The 20178-nt window shown below is 33.8% G+C and overlaps 1 long non-coding RNA gene across 3 annotated transcripts in view; it reads right to left on the reverse strand.

The window, feature by feature from the left end:
• The window catches only part of LOC146544503 (uncharacterized), a 90293-nt gene extending 76953 nt beyond the window's left edge, over positions 1 to 13340 (reverse strand). For 2 of the 3 annotated variants that reach the window (XR_014883175.1, XR_014883176.1), the window contains exon 1: positions 12658 to 13184. This is a non-coding gene — a long non-coding RNA (uncharacterized LOC146544503). The other variant, XR_014883177.1, reaches the window with a different exon arrangement.
• Between the last annotated feature and the right edge of the window lie 6838 nt (positions 13341 to 20178).

Raw genomic sequence — 20178 nt, forward strand, 5'->3', positions numbered from 1 at the left:
AAAGAACAGATGACCTGCAATACATAGATTGCTATTTCTGTGCTGACTGAACTAGTGAAAGTGGCCTGAGAGGACCATAATATAATTTCCAGCCAAGAACTTGAAATAAGAAAAAAAAAATTCTCAAATTCTGTATGTAAATGTTATTCAGAATAGCCTGATTTAAATGTACATTAGGAGTTGGCTGATAGGTCACTTGAAAGTGTTAAGTGAGAAACGAAGAATTTAAAGGAGACAAAATTAGACAGCAGAAAAGCACTCAATCTGTCAAAACAGGATGAGGAAACAAGAGAGTGCAGATTCAAAAATGAACAGAGAAGAAGGATACAGCAAAGAGAAATAGCTGAAAGGATTCTAAAAACGTAAGCATATACACATCCAGTAAGTAATTCAGGAAAATGTTTATGAGCTACATAAAAAAAAGTACTACGTTATTTTAAAACTGTGGAGGCAAATCTAAGTAATGTTACACTTATAAATAATTGAAGCTAGACAGCATTGCTATTTCATTTCATTATTATTATTAATCATCTGTAATTACATTTCAGGAAATATTTCTCTCCATATCAGTTATGAAAAGCTTAAGGAGGTGGCACAGCAGTTACTAGCTACAGTGCCATTAATCAGTAAGTTCAGTGTTCTTTTCAGATAACATCTCAGTGCTGTAAATGACAATATATTCCTCAGCAAAAGATGCACTTTTAATCTAGAATTTCCTTTTACGAAAAAAAATCTCATCTGTCCTACTGAGTAACAGTGTGTTTACATATTAGTAGGTATTTTTTGTACCATACTAATATATTTTATAGTTACTGTCATTTCTTCTGGTGTTATGAATACATTGTAAATTTATCAGCAAATACGTAAAATTTGCCAGATAATGTGTTAGCATGCTAATTATTTTTATTATTATTTTTATGTAAAAGAAAGCTGAAGGGGATTGTGTGTGTGTGTGTGTGTGTGTGTGTGTGTGTTTGATTACATGTGGACGCAGAAGAGGAGGGGAAAAAAAAAAAACAGCAATAAAAAATCTCACGCTTCTTCATGCTAAGGCATGAGAGAAAGCAGTGTACCCACCACTTATAGGTTAAGTGAGACATGAGCAGAATCTCGCTTATAGTGTGAGATGTTCCCTGTCAGGTTCTGACCTATGTGAAGGTGTATGAAGAACTAGACTTGTATTTGGCTCCCTTAGAGCCAAATGATGAGCTTTGTGAATAGGCTGTAAAACAGTAGCAAAACGTGCACATATTGGAAGACCAGAAATGGTACTTGTGAGAAAATTAACAACAAGTAACAATAGCAAACTGCAGGATGAAATCCTCTGCCCCAGCTGCTGCAAATATCTCTTCTGATATTGCAGTAGTCTCTGTCCAAATGTAACTTCTAAGATAGATCCCACTGTCTAGGTCTTTCTTGGCAAGAAAACCTTGCTATTTCTTGTTGAAGACAAAACTGGTGAAGGTGTCTCATGCTTGAGAAGATGTACTCCAGTAGATGTAGAGCGGTGTAAGGTGAGGAAGATGCATGAAAAAGAGAACGGTTTTCTTTGCAGCTGGAATGATACACAAGAAAACAAAAGTAAATTCATAAAGACTTCGGTAGCAAGAATCTTAAGACTGCTGGCATGTAATGTATGGCGAATTTTGGATAGAAACAGCGGAGAAGAATGGCAGGTGGAAGCTTGTGATTTCTGGCAGTAGAAGGAAGGCTTCATCTTCATAAAATCATAGAATCTCCAAGGCTGGAAATGACCTCCAAGATCATCCATTCCAACCATGCACATACCACCAATATTTCCCTGCTAAACCACATCCCTTAGTATACCATCTAAACATTTCTTGAACACCTCCAGGAATGGTGACTCAACCACCTTCCTTGGCAGCCTGTTCCAGTGCCTGACCACTTTTTCAGAGAAGAAATTTTTCCTAATATCCAACCTGAATCTCCCCTGGCACAACTTGAGGCTATTCCCTCTAGTCCTATCACTAGTTATGCAGAAGCCGACCCCAGCCTCACCACGGCCTCCTTTCAGGCAATTGTAGAGAGCAGTAAGGTCTTTCCTGAGGCTCCTTTTCTCTAGACTAAGCAATCCCAGTTCTGTCAGCCACTCCAGAGCTGAGGAAGTCCTAAGATTTGTGCTCCAGACACCTCATCAGCTTCATTACTCTTCTCTGGACACACTCCAGGTCCTCAATGTCTTCATCATGTTTACTCAGAGGATAAGCTCATAGCTCCAGCAAGAAAACAGTTTAAAGACAGTCAATATTTAATGGACAGAACTATTATTTCCAAATTTGAAATGTAATTGTCTTTTCAACTCTACACCATTAATTTGCTTTGAACTCCATGCTGTAGAAAAAATAATTGCTGAAACTTCAATTGATATAACACTGTTAATTATACTCTGCTTTCAGTATGCTAAGCTCCTAGGTATTTTAGAAGGTGATTAATTTTTATACTCTGTGACAAAGAGTTAGAATGTTACATTTCTAGATATATTAGTGAATACAAGAAAAAGAAAATAGGGTTATGATAAGTTATGCAATCAATTAATTACCATAAGGAATTGCTTTTCTGTCTGAATGATTAGTCTGGCATTATGAAAGAAAATGTGAATTTTATCCCATCTGTGGTAAGTTTTAGAACTTTCTTAGACACTCATCAATTCAGGAGAGCTAGTTCTGGACTAAAAATAATTCCATGTGGCATGTTAGAACTGAAGTTTTAAGTTCATAGAAATGCTAGCTGAAGGATGTATGCTTCTGAAAATGAAAACTTTTTGGGATGAGCTCAAGAAAAATATCTTTCCTTAATTTTTAAATGGAATACATGGCTAAAACAGAAGATATTTCTCCTCGTAGTAATTACTGAAGTACCCAGAAATTCAAATCCCTGTTATCTCTGATTTGGTTCATGGATTTTAGTTTCTTGCCTGCCTGTCATTAAGGAGCAGTTGACTTTACTGTAGGGCAGTCCTACTAGCATCTTATTTGGTTCAGCTTTGCACAAATATCCATTCGACCGAAAATAAAGAAATCCAGCATCACTTCACTGATTCATAGCCTGGATGAATACTCTAAAGAGCTTCTGTCTCAAGACCATTTCATTTCTAAACTGCTACAAAGACAGTTGGCTAAAAGAGTAAAGTTAAAAGGCAAGACAGTCTCCTCACAATATCATGAGTTAGTACAAGCCATCTGAGTTACTGTGACCCAAACTACCACTGTGTAAACTATAACAGACAGAATGGGGAAGGTATTTTTTTTACTGAAGTGAATTTTCTGTATTTGAGGGCAAACTGTTCTGGTTTTGTGAAATGAAAATATTCATGCAATTGCACAAGATTGTAAGTTTTTTGCAGTTCAGTGACACAGAATAATCTTTAGAGATGAGCTTTATATGTATTGATAAACTTTCTAAATGGCAATTAATTGTTAATACCAGTGAGGAAAGTAAAGAACAATAATTATTTCAGAAGAATTATTTTGCTAGAAAAATATTTTTTGCACAGCTTACCTTCAAATAACTTAATGCTTATTAGGACAGAAGAACAGCTCTTTTGAAGTAGTATATTCAAGTCTAAATAGAAGAACCTGACCCCCACCTCACCGCACCCTCTCTTCAGGTAGTTGTAGAGAGTAATAAGATAGCCCCTGAGCCTCCTCTTCTCCAGACTGAACAGTCCCAGCTCCCTACACTACTCCTCATAAGACTTGTGCTCCAGAGCTCACCAAATTCATTGCCATGAACCCGTGATGGCTAGGCTTGATCCCCTTGTTGTCCCACACATGCTATGTGAAATAGACATTAATTAGATGCAACTAGAGTCGGTTAAAATTATCTGAACTTTTATTTTTGACAATTCTTCAAGTCCAAATTTGACAAAAAAGTGAGGTATGGCTGTCCCTAATCAACTCTAAAAATATCTTGCTAGAAAAATCACTGCACAGTTTTTACAGAAAACAGCCTACGATATTTCCATAAAGTATTTCATTATATTCACCCTGAGGGCAGTCAATAAAACATTTTAGAAAGCACAATGATTGCAATTCTACAGCCTGAAAATAAGAAGACTGTGAAATATTAATGCACTATTACCTATTTCTGTCTTAAGATTTAGCATGAATTACACAGATACATTTTTAGTTTACTAATGTTTGACTACCATGAAAAGATTTGTTTCTATGTTTAAAACACTAGGATGAGAATGAACAGATATAGGTACAAATTCTAGTCCTTAGACTTACATGAGCTTGTTCAAGTCAAAATCATAGTAGTATAGATTTGGTGGGGTTGAAGATTCATGATCCTTGTGGTCCCTCCCAACCCAGGCCATTCTGTGATTCTGTGATAGATGTTTTTACTTATTTGTTTCAAAGGTTATATGTATCTTTCTGGATTGATATTCGGAGGCTGACCTTATCATTTGATAGGATCACTTACAGAGACAATTACCAGAAAACATCTTTTTGAGTTCTGTTAAACAAAAGTAGTTCTTTGAATGATACAGCACTGGTACTTTTTTGTTTGTTTTTCGAAGAAAATGCCTTATTTTATCTAAAATTTTTAGATCTTATGAACTGTTAGCTTTTCAAAAAATGTCTCATTTATTAGAGTTGTTTTTGTTTTTTTAATTATTATTATTTATTTAAGAGAAAAACAGTAACCTCAATTACTTTTGCCATATTCCAAGAGTTGTTGTCTGGAACCCTAAAATAATGATTGCTTATCTCTGTGACAGTTGCCTGGCTAGTTCTGCTTTTTTTTTTTTGCTTTTTTTTGTTTGTTTGTTTGTTTGTTTTTTCTCTTTTTTTTCTTTTTTTTTCCAAATATTCCTAATACCTTCAGAGATTGAGATGATTTGTCATCATAAAGTTTGAAAACAGAGTTTAGAAATGTTTTTAATTTATTGAATTGACCTGAATTTCAGCCCAATTGAGACAAGCTGGAGAAAGGTAACTATGCCCCTCCTGACATTAGCAATATTCTACTTCCTCAGCACTTACATTGGGCTTTCAAACCTCATAATGACCTTTTTTGCACCAATATGTTCTGAAACTTCATTGACAGCCATCATCCCCATGACATCCACAGCCATTCCAAACCCACACATTTCTAAAAGCATAAATTATGCTGGGTGAAGCTTTCTGAAACCTACTTATACTTCTTAAAGTTTCATTGCAAATACCAATTGCATTTCTTAGTCAGTGCAAATATTTAGCAAATGACTGAAAAAGAAATCCAGTAAAGATTTAGTTTGATGTAAATTCTAAAAAGAAAAAATATATATATTTGCTCTTTACAGTGTAAGAATTACTTGGAAACTTTATCCATATTTCAATCCACTTAAATTATTCTATTGATCTTTGCATTTCCGTGATATAAAGAACATCAGAATGTCAGAGAAGCATGAAAGATTGAATGTTAATTTGCATTTGTTACAAATGTGGATAAACTTAGATTCGTGTGGATGTGGATGTCTCTAGGATTTTTCCTTTCCTATGAACAGTGTCTTTACTGACACCAGAAAAACTACAGACTCAGCTGTTATCAGAATTAAAGTAATGTATTTAGCAAATTATAAATAAAACAATGCAGAAATTTACTAGGATTTAAGGTACAACTTGTGTCCCATACTTGCAGAATAATGATTTTAAATTAATTTTATGTTTAATGTATTTATTAACATAGAGATATTTATTATTAAAAAGAAAAACCTGTTATATTTATGTTGAACAACATCTTAACCACCTTTTAGATTTCTCTCATTTGACATTATTCTAACTCTCCAATTACCTTTGAGAGATAGACACTTAGGCTGCTCTCATGAGTTTTGAATCAGTTTTTGATAAAGGGGGCTTAATAAATATTTACAACGCTTCAGAGTAAGTACCTTAAAAAGCATTTGGTTAACATAATAAGAGAGATATTGCTGTTCAACTTTATTGATTTACAATAATTGCACCACTGTAATCATAAAAAAAAATGTTGTTTTTCTAATCCAAGTGCCAAAATTATTGATTTTGATTCTTTTGTGAGTCTTGTGCAGTTCATTCAAACTTGACCAGGTCAGTGATTAGACTGATACATGAAAACCATTGATACAGAGGACTAATTGCCAACTTGTTGAGAATGGATGTTATTACCTTTTCAATTTATGTTTAATACTCAGAAAAAGCTGACTATTCAGATTAGAAGTGAAGACTACATCTGATTGTTAGTATTTGTGTGTATGTAACTATATGAGGAACTAATAGTTTTGATTGACTCGAGTACAATTCTTCCTGTTTCTTGTATGGAAAATGGTGTAGCAAAGCTGGCTGTCTAATAAGGCTGAGTTTGCCAAGCTTTATTTTGATATAAAGTTTAGTAAGTATTTTTATATTTGACAAAATAATTTTATAAACATCAGAAAACTATGCAGCAGTATTATATCTTTAAGAGAAAACCATCTTTTAAACTTGATGATTCAATATTTAGATATTTGGGTCACATTTTTGACAGTCTATTTCAGGAAATTGAGTGTATATCTGTATGCATATCAGGGAATTATAGGTCTCTGATGGGTGTGGTTAATATATTAATTCAGACCAGTCTTAAATTTGGAACAAAACTTCAGTAATTGGTTTTATTAGCAACATACATTTAGTTCTCAGACATTATTAATTACTATGTGTTTACTATAAGTAAAAAGCTATCAGATTTGAATAATTACATAGTTTCTATGGAAATAAATAGAAGACATTACTACTTTTGGTGCAACCTATGTAAGAAATGATGAGAAGAGGTTTAGTCATCTATTCTGTTACATTTTGTTTACTGGTGTAATATTAGAATGAAAGTAAATTGAAATTAAATAGCTTCCAAATTTTTGAGGTAGACAAGTATTTCTGCGCTCTACAGAATGTTACACAACAATTTTAGTAGCATTTCTGCAATTTTTTTTTACAGAGACAAATACAAATTTAAAGATAAGTAGCACTTTTTCCTTTTTTTTTTTTTTTTTTCTTTTCCCTTTTGGCTATGCTTATGGCTATTTTCTGTGTCTAGAATGAAAATAAATGTGCCATAAAGCCAAATGTTCTTGTCTTTTGTACATCTTCCACATAGATGTATCAAGAAAACAGGAAATCAAATATTCAAGCTCTTCTCTTCATTATCTTAAAATCTATTTAGTCCCTGCTCCGTACATGAAAGTAACTTTTTTTTAATTTTTTCTGATGTAAAATTTTAATCAATCATGTATCCTTACAAATGTAGTTTCATTTTAGAGTGAAATAGCATAAAAAGGAATTTGTTATTACTTTATGATATGATTTATGTTTTTGTGAGTGTAGGTAGATATGTGTTATGTTCTGCCACTTCATTAATCATCCTGGAATTGATACAAACTGTAGGTAACATACTTGTATGTATACAAATAAACCAGTAAATTGTCATTAAAAGTACTTAATTATTTATTAGGTATTTTGTAGTCTTAGTTGAGGAAAGTTCCAACCAATGACAGCATTTGAGTAGAATTTATCTTCAAGTATGTACTTCCCTTTTCTGTGTGGATTGAGGGGCTAAGGAACAGTAATGGCCCCATGTTTCTATTCAATTTCATAAATATCCCTTACATATGTCTATACGTACAAATGCATTTAATGCAGACATTTGTATTCATGTGGCATATGTCCTTAAAACAAAATTCAAGACAGTGAGGAAAGGTGTAAATTTTCATGTTTTGCTTCTTCAGAGCTGTACACAGGGACATGACTTTCTTAAGATATCTGTTCTTCCAAATTAGATTGGTTGAAAAAATTATAAACAGAAGCCCTTGCAGTTGGCTTTTAAACATATATTAAAGCACCTCAATGTAAATGCCCTAATATTCAGACATCCTGACAGTCTGAATTCCCAGTGAAGTCAGTAGGAGGAAGAGAGATGTGGGAAAGCACAGACAGCTTAATTTTAGATTTTTAAAATTTTCTTCCTTTTCACCAGCATTTCTTTTAATTCAGAACAGCATAGTCTTATTAAGATAATTGTTAAATAGGGGATAAAATATAAAAATGTTGGGATATAACCATTTATAACAGATCTTTTCAAGGATAAACCAATATAATTTTTTCAACATTTATGGCAAAATTTATGTCTAGTTCATAAAATAAGCTCTACATAACGACTACCTATATGAGATGATCTATTGTGAAAGAAGTCTGTTTTTTTTTTATCCCATTACTACTTTAAAATGTACCCTCAGTACACATAACTTGTTTATTGCTTGTGCTGTTAATTATTTGAAACCAGAAGTCTCTAAGCAATGAAAGCTCAGTCACTTGTAATTTATTTTGTTAGTAGGTGTAAGGTTTTTCTAACTCTACCCGTGAGACATTATCAGTGTTAATCTACTATTCCTTCTTTTATGCTTCCAGTATATAAGAAATTCTACTGTATGTTAATGAATCTCTTGAGTAATCTCTTGGCAGTTTCCAGGTAACCAGAAGAGACAGATTTGTGCACATAACACATCAGAAATCTACTCTGCAATATATGTTTTACTTTATATTGATTTTTAGGATCATGGAAACATGAAAACACTCATGATATTATGATATTCAGTGAAAATCAGGTTCCTGGGGGTATCTTTGGTATTATTATTCACCCAAAAAGTTGATAGTGTCCAAGGGGGGGGGCGGGGGAAGATGTATTTACTATTTTTTATTAGTAAAATATATATATATGTTTTTCTACATATTATATTCATAAGTAAGATTCTTTAAAAACAGAAAAGATCATCATAAGCATTATTAAGGTGATGTTTATTTTACTAAATATTATGATGAATCTGGATTCACATACAGGAAATCTTTACAAGTACAAGTAGCATCCCCTGCACACAAGACAGGCTGTGAGGATTGAAATCACAACTCTATTGATGATCAGGTGACCAAAGGAACACATCAGTCAGAATAAGTGGAAATGCTTGATAAATAATTAAGATAGGAAATACGTAGGTTTCTCCAAAAGCAATGCCTCCTACTCATTTATTTCCATTGAAACTACTGAAGTTATAAAGAGCACAACAAAATTATTTGATAGAACAAACTCTCAGCTACAGATTGTTAATTTATTTTATTGCATTAATATTATTGTACTGTACAAATACTGCATCAAAGATTAGGTTAACTCCTATGCTAACAAGATGGTGCATTACTTTACCAGGTTTAGAAAATATCACCAGGGAGATATTCCTGTTTTACAATTGTATTACAAATGCTACAGTAATCATAGCTGACGAATTATTTGTCATTTTCAGAAGTTATTTTATACAATTTGGAGCTCTGCAATTTTTCAAATTGATTAAAAGCTGTCATTTGCAACATTGATAAAGTTCTTATACAGCTGAATTGTTCCTATTCATGTCATTCACTCTCAGTCTCCTGGGGTATGTTTTCCTAAAGGCCACGGTGAAACGAGCAGTGTTTTCCTAGACAACCGGTATCTTTCTCTGTTTAGATAAATCTTCTGATATATTATTTTACTGCATTTTTGCAGTAGTTGTAATTTCTTTTCTTATTAGTGTTTTCTTTCATAATTTTGGAAAAAATAAATAAATAAATACAGATCCCTTACATTAAGACACTGTAAATAGGAATGCTAAAATAATTTTTCTCCTATTCAAAGAGGAGAATGCAGAAATATCTTTCATTTAGAGAAACTACAGAAACCAAACCAAACCGATAAATCGAATAACAAAAACCAAAAACAACTCTCCTCCCCAGCCACTACACTCCAAACCCCTAACTCTTTACAGAAATAGTCGAGAATTGATACAGCTTTATTATTCTCTTTTGTTTTTACTTAGAGATTTCTATCTGAATTTGAGTACAAATCATGTCTTTATACTTGTGATATAACTTTACTATGAGGCCACATTAGATAAACAGCTTTATGTGAAGGTGATTTATGTGTTATTTATGGGTTTAACTACTGGTTGCATGCTATTGTCATGGTATCTGTTATCTTTCCTCAGCAAAGCTGTTTGTGATTCCATAAAGTATTCAGCTGCCTGGATAAAAGGAAAGAGAAGAATTTAATGCTATTTGATAATGCTCACCAATGGACAGGGCATGTTTTCTCACTGTTTTTATGCTGAAAGTGAAAACACTCTGTGATTGTGTGTTCTGAAACAAATGAATTAAAATGGGATCTGTAATCAGTTTCTAATACCAGTGCAGTGTAAGACTCTGTCCTGTCAACCCTACAGAGACTTGTAGGAGGTAATATGTTTTTTAAAACTTGATTTTAAACCAAGCAGTGAAGCGGTTAGAAATAGAAGAGTGAAATGACTGCAACTTGTGTCTTTTCTATTCCTATTATAATCATTTTGGAAAGAGTATTGAGGATAAGCATGTTTTAAATAAATTGGAGGCTGGTATAGTAAGGTGGCATCTAGGTTAGAATGAATATAAATATATATTGTGCTTTTGAAAAGAAGAATCCAAAGTGTTTAATATCAGTTGAGCTGCATGAAGGAAATTATTGAGCTTTTGTGTATGTTTCCTTTTAAAACCATTCAAACTGTTGCTGCGTTGTTTCTTTAGAATTGCATTAAAGAAAATATGCCTCTTTGTGTTAGATGAATTAACAAACACAAATGTAGCAGGTTCTCTCCAGAGAGAATTACAGTTAACAAACATACACAACATTTTTCATTATTTTTCATATTTTGTAGAGTACCCTATTACTTCTACGTGTTTAAGTTTGGCTTGGATGTTAGGGTAAAGGGTTTGTTTGTTCGTTTGACTTGCTTAAATTGTAAACAATTTGCCAAGGAGAAGCATGGGATTATATCCCACTGTTAAGGGGCAGCTGCTGCCCTGGGCACCAGGTTCCTCCTTGGGGCCAGGTTAGGATATAGGCTTGCAAGTCGGCCTGCTTGACAGCTTCTATGTCCAAGAAGGGCAGAGCTCTGAGGGGCTGGAGACTGGCCTTTCTGTGTCGTGTTGGGGCAGGGGCTGATGGATCAGGGGCTGAAATGGGGATCTGGAGTGTGGACAGGATAGGGGGAGGAAAAGAGGGTGCAGACAGTCAAAGCTGATAGTGCACAGCTGTAGGAAAATTTAGTATTTTTAACTTAGTAATAGGAGTTTCAAATGAATGATGTGAAGTAACCTTTAGTGTAAAGTATGATTTTTATCAATAATATGTTTGGATAAATGTCCTTTTGCAGTTTTTACTGACCTGAGAATCGGAGATACTAACTTAAACATTGTTGGTGAAAGATCCTGCAGTATAAATCCAGCAGCCTTAGTTTTACAAAGTGTAAGTCGGAGTAAGAATATAATGCTTCAAAAGGAAGCAGTAACTAAATATAATTGCCATAGCTAGGACTTCCTTTGGAATGTTGTAAAAAAATAGTTCTATTATTTCAATTTATTTTTAGTTTAAAATTAAATATTGTGATAGTTTGTCAGAAATTCTGGTATTTTGCTTTGAAGTTGATTTTGCTGTTCAAGTTTCTCTTGAAGTTCTTTCAGAATTCGTTCACCTATGTGAACTACATTTCCTTAATAGCATTAGTTTACCTTGACATCTCTTTCTCTGAGGACAGACAGTTAATTCTAGTATTTTTCTGACTTGGCTAACAGAAGACTGTCGAAAAGGGCTGTTGATATCTTCAAGATTGTATGAGCCACACAGTGCTGCTGTATCTTTTCCTAAAATCTTTTTTTTTTTTCCCCTCACTTAAATATGCCAACCCAAATTGAATTTAAGAATATTGAATACAAAGTCTAGAGAAAGAAAAAAAAAAACAAACAAACCCAAAAAGTAGTTTATTGCTGACCAATATATTTCTTTTCTTTTAGTCAGAATCTCTAAAAATCAAGTAAGAAGGAAAATTCTTAGAAATCCTCTGCAAGAGATTTGAGATATCCTGCTAATGTTCTTATAATGGATTTAGAGTAATTTAAATTGAACAAAATTATATTTTGATATCATTTTGGAATTTTTTGGAATTTTCATTGAAATTTTATAATCTTTTCTCAAGCTATAAAGGTCTCTTCTTTAATCTTATTGCTTCATTGCTTTGTCCCTGTAGCAATTGTATAATTCTGACTTTACATCACATTTCTAAGTGTGCTTTTTTATCCTTCTTGATACTTTTTTTTTTTTTTGCATAGTATCACTGATGATTGCAAATAAGTTTTTTGTCTTTTGTCAGTTGTCATCTTAGTAAAATTTTCTGTAGAAGTTGGAGAAAATTACCTGACATCTGAAAGTTTGATTTTTTTATTTTTATTTATTTATTTTAAGCTATGGCACGGAAAGTATCTCCTTGCTACAGATCTTACATTGTTTCAGGACTCAGAAATAGTGTCCTGCTATAAAACGTGCTCTAAAGAACTTTTGTCCTTTGCAGTAGCGTTCTTCCTGATTAACTAAATACATTTTAAGACATTTCTGTTACCGAGCACTTCAAAATTATTAATATGTTATTGTTATAAAGCAAAATTGTGCTGTTTTTGAGCAGATTCCACCTCCTGCTACAATCAACTCTGGTGGTTTTCTACAAATTTTAAATAACAGGCTGCCTTCTCCTGTGCTTGCTTCATGTTATTATCTTAATACATTTCAAATATAAAATGCTCTTTAGAGTTAGCTTACCCACATTACGATTAATTGTGCAGGTTGGTTGACTTGCATCCAAAAGAGCAGAGAAGATTTTTGTTAATTTTTAAGGAAATCAAATTTAATTTGTTTGCATAGTGTGCTGTTCATGTTGAAAGGTTTTGGAGATACCAAAGGAAGGATTCACTGCCTTTTTTCTTTTAATTTCATATCACATGCACTGCAGTTTCTGTTTACACTGTCTCCTGGCAAAGGTCTGAATGCAAACATTTCCTTATACTAGCTGTAAGATGTTTGTAGCTTCCCATTCTCAAAAGAATCACAAAGCATTGCTCATGCCATCTCTTGTATTTGGTATTTATGTTCTCCCTATCAGTGTAGTTATACTGTTCAGCTCTTGTTAAAAACAGGCAGGAAGTTAAAAGGCAGGAAGCAATAGTGAATTAGCATTCCAGTTTGACATTTAGAAGGTTCTTACTTTCTTCTTTCTAGCTAAATATTTGTGTAAACAATTAATTCTCTGCTGATTGTGGTACTTGGTCAAAAGTATGAAGAACAAATTTAATTCTCACCTCAGATTAGAATGAAATGTCTTCAGATTCCTGAAAACTTTCACACTGGTTCCCTTGGATACAGGACTTTGCCATGTGACAATTTGTACTAAAAGTATTTGTTGACTGTGTGTTTGTGTATTTTTCCTTTTGCCCGGTGGCAAACTAATTGCCTAGCAACGAGACTATTTCTTTTTTTTGTAGTGTTTTGTTGTCATGTGAGTCATTCATGGTGTGAGGGACTCAATTTGTGTATAATAATAACCATCGTACCAATTTCTACTTAGAAATATCAGTTTCCTTATTTTATCAATATCAATATCAATTATCAATATCATTATCAATATCAATTTTCCTTATTTTCTTCATCTAATTACAAGTAAGAGTTTACAAGGAACAGCAAAAAAATAAATAATGAAAGAATGAAAAATATTCATTGCTAGTTTTATCACATTACACAGAAATATAGTTTTAAAGTAGAAAAACAAAAAATAGATGTCCTGTTACATTTGTTTATCATACTCTGTGCTTCCTAGATCTGCTCATATATTTTAAAATTGTGTGTATTTGGTATAAACAAATACAAATATGTATAATAAATGGAACAAGTTGGCTCACACAATCCCGGTGTCTCTGTTCAACCTCTACAAAGTATTCTGCTTGCCCATAATCATAGAACTGTAAATTGCCCCATCATAATTTGTGCTGGGCCCCCGGTACAGGAAGGACATAGAGCTCTGGGAGCAGGTCCAGAGGAGGACCACTAAGATGGTCAGAGGGCTGGAGCATGTCTCCTATGAGGAAAGGTTGAGGGAACTGGGCTTGTTTAGCTTGGAAAAGAGAAGACTCTGGGAAGACCTCATTGTGGCCTTCCAATACTGGAAGGGAGCATATAAACAGGAGGGAGAATTGCTGTTTAAAATGGTGGATAGTGATAGGACAGGTTAGATATTACGAGGAAGTTTTTCACTCAGAGTATGGTGACACACTGGAACAGGTTGCCCAAGGAGGTTGTCTTTATTTGATGATGTTTTCCTTTCTTCATAGTATTTCATACGTAATACAGATATCATGTGCAATTATCATTAGTTATGCAGAATTGTTAGAAAACATATACATTTTCTCTCAGATTTACACTCATGTTACAGTAAAATAAAGGCTGTTATTGCTGAAAAGAAGTAAGGTGAGATCTGCTTGCTTCTGCATCTTCATTCCAATCAATTAACCTTCTAACTAAAAATTGAAATATTTTTTTTTTCAATTTATGATCTACATCTAGATTATCTTTAATCAATATCTTACCTTTTTTTCTTATATGTATGTGTATATATATATATATTTATTATTATTATTATTATTATTTTCTCCCTCTCTACTATAACAGTATTGGTTATGGAATTACATCAATTTTCTGCTCCACTTCTCTTGCATTTAACTTATGCATGATTTTCACAAGGATCTGCTTTTCTTATCCAAATCCAATTTTAATTTCAAAAATTAATATACTTTGCATGTCTTTCTAATGGTATTTTGCTGAATGTGTATTTAATTAAGCACGAATTCAACTGTTAGATCCTGGATGGGAGTCATGGACAATGATAGGTGACTAGCTGATACAAGAAGAGCTAAAAAGTTGTATCTCAGCCTCTATCTGCTATTCTAGGTCCACATTCCAAGGTCAAAATATGCAAGACGTGGTAGTCCTGGCAGCACAAATACTCACAGTAGTGTAGAATTTTCCAGTTTCTCAAAGGTCTGATTCACACTAATTCCTAGAATAACAAGAAGATAGAAAACAAATAGATTTCTGTTTGGTTCAAATTCTCCTGGCACCATAGACAAGTTGTAGAGGAAACAGATCTGCACAGAAGACTGTGCCCATTCATTTTTTTTCTGTGGTTATTGATTTCTGGTTTTAGATTCAATAGTTATATAATATAAAATCAATCTAAAAGTCTTGTCACTGTGGAAGAAGGGAGGCAGACTATCAATGTGCAGATTTCAGCTCCCTTTTGTTCTCCTTCAGGTCCCATTCTTTTTGATAAACATACGGTAATATACAGAGATGTCAACGTGAGGAATGACAATGGTTTACATCCTACCCAGTCTATAACTTGAAGAATGCAAATACTTTCTGAAGAGATAGTAGGTTTGTGTTCCCCTAAGCAGATGATCATTCTGTATCCCAGATGTCACACTCTCTTACATAAATGCAGAGTAAGTACTGCACTACATAAATACAATTGCAAATCTAAGCACTTTCTCTCTTTGTAGATAATTCTTTTGCAAAACAGCGACCTTCATCAGCTACTGTGTCTTCTCTCAGGACCAGACTGCAGCTATTGCAAGGTACGTAATGGACAGTCTTCAAGACAGACTCTGTAAACATTCAGTGATTACTTTTACCTTTTCTCTTAGATTAGTATATCTAGCTCTAAAGTTTAACTCATTTAACTTTTCTCAGAGAAGTAACTTACTGTTTCATTGTCTTTCTCTTGTATTGCAGATTCTGAGTTTGATACACCTTTCTAGCTCCCTAACTTTTACCCTGCTGCTATGTTGACTAAATCAAGTCTCATATCACAGAATCACAGAATCACAGAATTGTAGGGGTTGGAAGGGACCTCCAGAGATCATTGAGACCAACCCCCCTGCCAAAGCAGGTTCCCTACACCAGGTCGCACAGGTAGGCGTCCAGGCGAGACTTGAATATCTCCAGAGAAGGAGACTCCACAACCTCCCTGGGCAGCCTGTTCCAGTGCTCCGTCACCCTCACCGTGAAGAAGTTCTTACGCACATTCGTGCGAAACTTCCTATGCTGCAGCTTATGTCCGTTTCCCCTCGTCCTGTCTCCACGTACCACTGAAAAGAGACTGGCCTCACCACTATGGCCGCCACACCTCAGATATTTATAAACCTGGATCAGGTCCCCTCTCAGTCTTCTTTTCTCAAGGCTAAACAGACCCAGTTCACTTAGCCTTTCTTCCTAGGGGAGATGCTCCAGGCCCTTCACCATCTTTGTGGCCCTCCGCTGGACTCTTTCCAAGAGATCCCTGTCTTTTTTGAACTGGGGAGCCCAGAACTGGACACAGTACTCCAGATGTGGCCTTACCAGGGCAGAGTAGAGGGGGAGGATCACCTCCCTCGACCTGCTGGACACGCTCTTTTTAATGCACCCCAGAATGCCATTGGCCTTTTTGGCCACGAGGGCACACTGCTGGCTCATGGCCAACCTGTCGTCCACCAGGACGCCCAGGTCCCTCTCTGCAGAGCTCCTCTCCAGCAGCTCATCCCCCAGCCTGTATTGGTGCATGCAATTATTCCTCCCTAGGTGTAAGACCCTACACTTGCTTTTGTTGAAAAATATATCAGTCTTATCATATCAGTCTTGCTGTAGCAATTGTTACTTCTGGGTATTTGAAGCAGTTTGTCTCTTTCTGCTTCAAATTCACTGTTGTCTATAATTCATTTTTTTTCAGACTGTATTTTCTTTCTTCTCAAAATCTGAATTCTAAATATTAAATTTTCTTCAAGGATTTTATGATGTTTCCAGAAGCTCAAGTTACTGGGTTAATACTGTCGAGAAAACAGAGATCAGCTCTGACACTTCTTTTTAAGTTGTCATCTCAGATGTAGTCATAAAGTATGGTTGGCAAAATGAGGTGAAAAGAAATGTCTGAGGAGAGAAAATTGGTGAGTGAACCGTTAACTTTCTTTGTGTTTTCCATATTCTTAAGTCAGGGGTAATTGCTTTTAGCTTTCTGGGATAGTGTAATGCTCTAAGATGCAGAATAATTATTTTGACACACTCTATCAAGTGCCTTTTAAAAATCAATAAAAACATTATATAGTTCCCTGTCTATATGCTCAAGGAATTTCTCAGTTAGCTCCTTGTCTTAGAATAAACATCTGCTTGATTGTTCCTCCCTGGCACGAAAGCCCACTTGTTATTCTGCTAGTTGACTTCTGATGTGTGGTTTGAGTCCACATCATATCACTCTTAGGAATCATCTTGCTGGGAAAGCTCAGCAGATGCACAGTATTTAATGTAGTTTTTTATTAATAGATATTTTACGAAGAGACTAATAGAGTTCTCATAGCTTTGGCAGCTGTGTTATGAATTACTTACTGCTAGTGTATTTTATTCTTACCAATCAGTCTTTTGAAACACTTGTATTATCATTTTTAGAGGAATTATGATGTAACTCCAATTCTAAAATTAATCCCTGTCTAAAAAAATCCCTGTCTTCAGGGATTTTTATTGTTGAAGTTCAGGGACAATTTTATTTTTCATTCTAAATTATTTCTCATCATCTTGTATTCTGCAAACTTTTGCCAATCTTCCATTCTTACAGCATTCTCTAAATCAGCAATTCTCCATTCATAATGTTTCAACAACAGAGTTTGAAAAATTTTTAATTGAAGAATTATGTGGAAGTGGTTCCATTAAAGACATAGTAAAGCCAGTACCCTTAATGTGATTTATCTATGAATTGTTAAGAATTGTTAACAATGAAACAATACCGTGTATGCAAGAAATATTCTTTAAAATAGGAGAAGAAGTATTAATTACATTTCAGTTCACTATTCAGTGTACATATAAATTTCGATGTATTGAAAGTAACAGGCATCTCTTTATCAATGGAAAACATTAAAATATTAATATACATCTAGAAATACGCACTTAATAAACAAAGTCTTGTTTTCCTTCAGTAGGGTGTTTTTAGAAATCTCATGATGAGACCCACAATGATATTATTAAAAAAAAAAACAACAACAACAAAACAGTGAAAACGACATTTGTCCCATTTCTTCAAAGGATTTCTCCCCAGATTCATGGCATCTCATGAAAACAGCATAATTTGAAAGGGGAGATACATTAACACTCCAATATTGAATTGCTTCACTGTTAGTGAATCAGAACTTTGAACATCTATACACAGCCTGCAGTGTAAAATCAGTTTAAAAATCTCTAGAATAATTATTTTTATTACTTTATGAGTTGTTTAGCAAAACCATTCTTTTTTTTTTTTTTTTTTTCTTTTTTTTTCCCCACTTGAGTATGATCTCTGCTTCCAGACGTCTGCTTTCCTCATCAGGCCAATTAGAATATGTCATTCAGACAATTACAATCAACAATATCTTCAGGAGATATCTATCATTGAGCAATGGAAGCTGCATTTATCTGACTAAAGTATTGGCTTTTTTTTTTTTATGGTAATCACTTAACTTTGATTATAGTAGGACTTTGAATAGGACTGGAATTTGACTACCACATTTTAAAAGCCTTAGAATATTAGTTCATACAGCTAAATGCCCCCTTCTCAGACGGCAAAGATATTTTGGGATAATACAATTAATAGAAGTAGTCCTGAGATAGCACTATAGCACTTTTGTAATAAGTATTCCTCTATCGCACTTATAAAAATGTATTTGTTTTCTTCCATGACAAAAGTTTTTACTTTGTGTGTGTTCAGCTTTATTTATGTTACTTAAAAAAAAAAAAAAAAAAAAAAAGGAACGAAGCTATAGATTTAGAATTCTGGGCAGTATGAAATAGATTTCTATTTGAACTCAAGTGTGTTTGAAAAAAAAGGAATGTGTAATGTTCCATTATGGACTGAGTCAAGCACATAACAGGTTCAAATGATTACAGCTGACACAATGGAAAGTGATTGTTACATAGCTTAAAAATATACAAAGACATAATTATAAAAAGTAAGATGTTAAATGAGATCAAGGAGCAGAGGTCCACCTTATTACTAATGATCGCTCTTCCATTCTATGTAAATTTGCCTTTAGAATCCATTTTATTCTGTTCTCATTATAAAACATAGTGTAGGTGGACAGCTTTAAGCACAGTCTTTTTAGCTTATGCACTGAACTTATTTTGCAGGTTAATTAATGTCTCCTGATTTTATACAGATACTTGATTTCTCATTATCTAAGAAAGGAAAGAAAAGTACCCACAATAATTGTACAAAGTATATAATTTACCTTGTTGGCCTGAAAATCCTCAAGGGCTGTATTTCAGAATTGTCTGATGTCTGAATCAGAATCAGTCACCACAGAGGCAGTCTGAAAATAACCATGTATTTTCTGTGTACTGTAGTTTACCACATGAGAATGATAATGGAAAACATGTCCTTATAACTTAATAATTTTATATTGAGCTTGCTTCTGGCCTAAAATTTTTAGGCCTCTATAAATACTGTTATTTACTTTTGCAGTGGAAAAAATACTTCTTCAAAGATGAGCAATGATGGATTGTTAAAAAATCATAGATATTGACTTGTTAGTTCCTTCTGCTTTTAAAGTCATCAGTATTTCATCAGTAATTGTAATTCAGGGATCTGTTCTAAAATCCTTGAATTGTTGCCTCCTGATTTCAGGTGCAACATCACTTACACATAAAAGTATGTTAGCTGGTTTTAGAAAGTCAGTATGCAGAAATGCCTGAACTTCACATGCCAGAAAATGAATATTTTGGTCTCTGTAACTCATTAAGCTCATCAAATGAGCATTTTAAAAGTCAGTAAGTGATTTTTTGTTCAATTAATTCCTTGTTTCTTTCTCTTCCATGTTATTGACTCATTGTTTAGTATTTTCTAGCAGTGAAAATTATCAAAAAATTGTAACTGAGCAAAAAGTGCTATTGGGTTGGATTTTTTCATAGGTTTTCTGAATAAGATTTTTTTTCACAGTACTTATTTTGTATTAACTGTTGTGTCAGTTTGCAGTTTTCTTTCATCTCCAATTATATGTACCATGCCAATTATTGTATTGTGCAAACACCCTAAAATAATGTGTATACATATGAATTGATTTGGTGTTGTAAATCCAAAACTGAAATCAAAGTCTAGCTATGTTTTAACAAACAGGAAGGAAGTTTGTCAGGCTTTTTATTTTACACTAAATTAATTCTAATATTGAAATTTCAAACAAGACTTTATGCTCAGCTGCATCTTTTAAATTAAATCATAAATCAAAAATTATTTCTAAATTA

This window comes from Meleagris gallopavo, chromosome 4, assembly GCF_905368555.1.
Source record: "Meleagris gallopavo chromosome 4, MGAL_WU_HG_1.1, whole genome shotgun sequence".
NCBI lineage: Eukaryota > Metazoa > Chordata > Aves > Galliformes > Phasianidae > Meleagris > Meleagris gallopavo.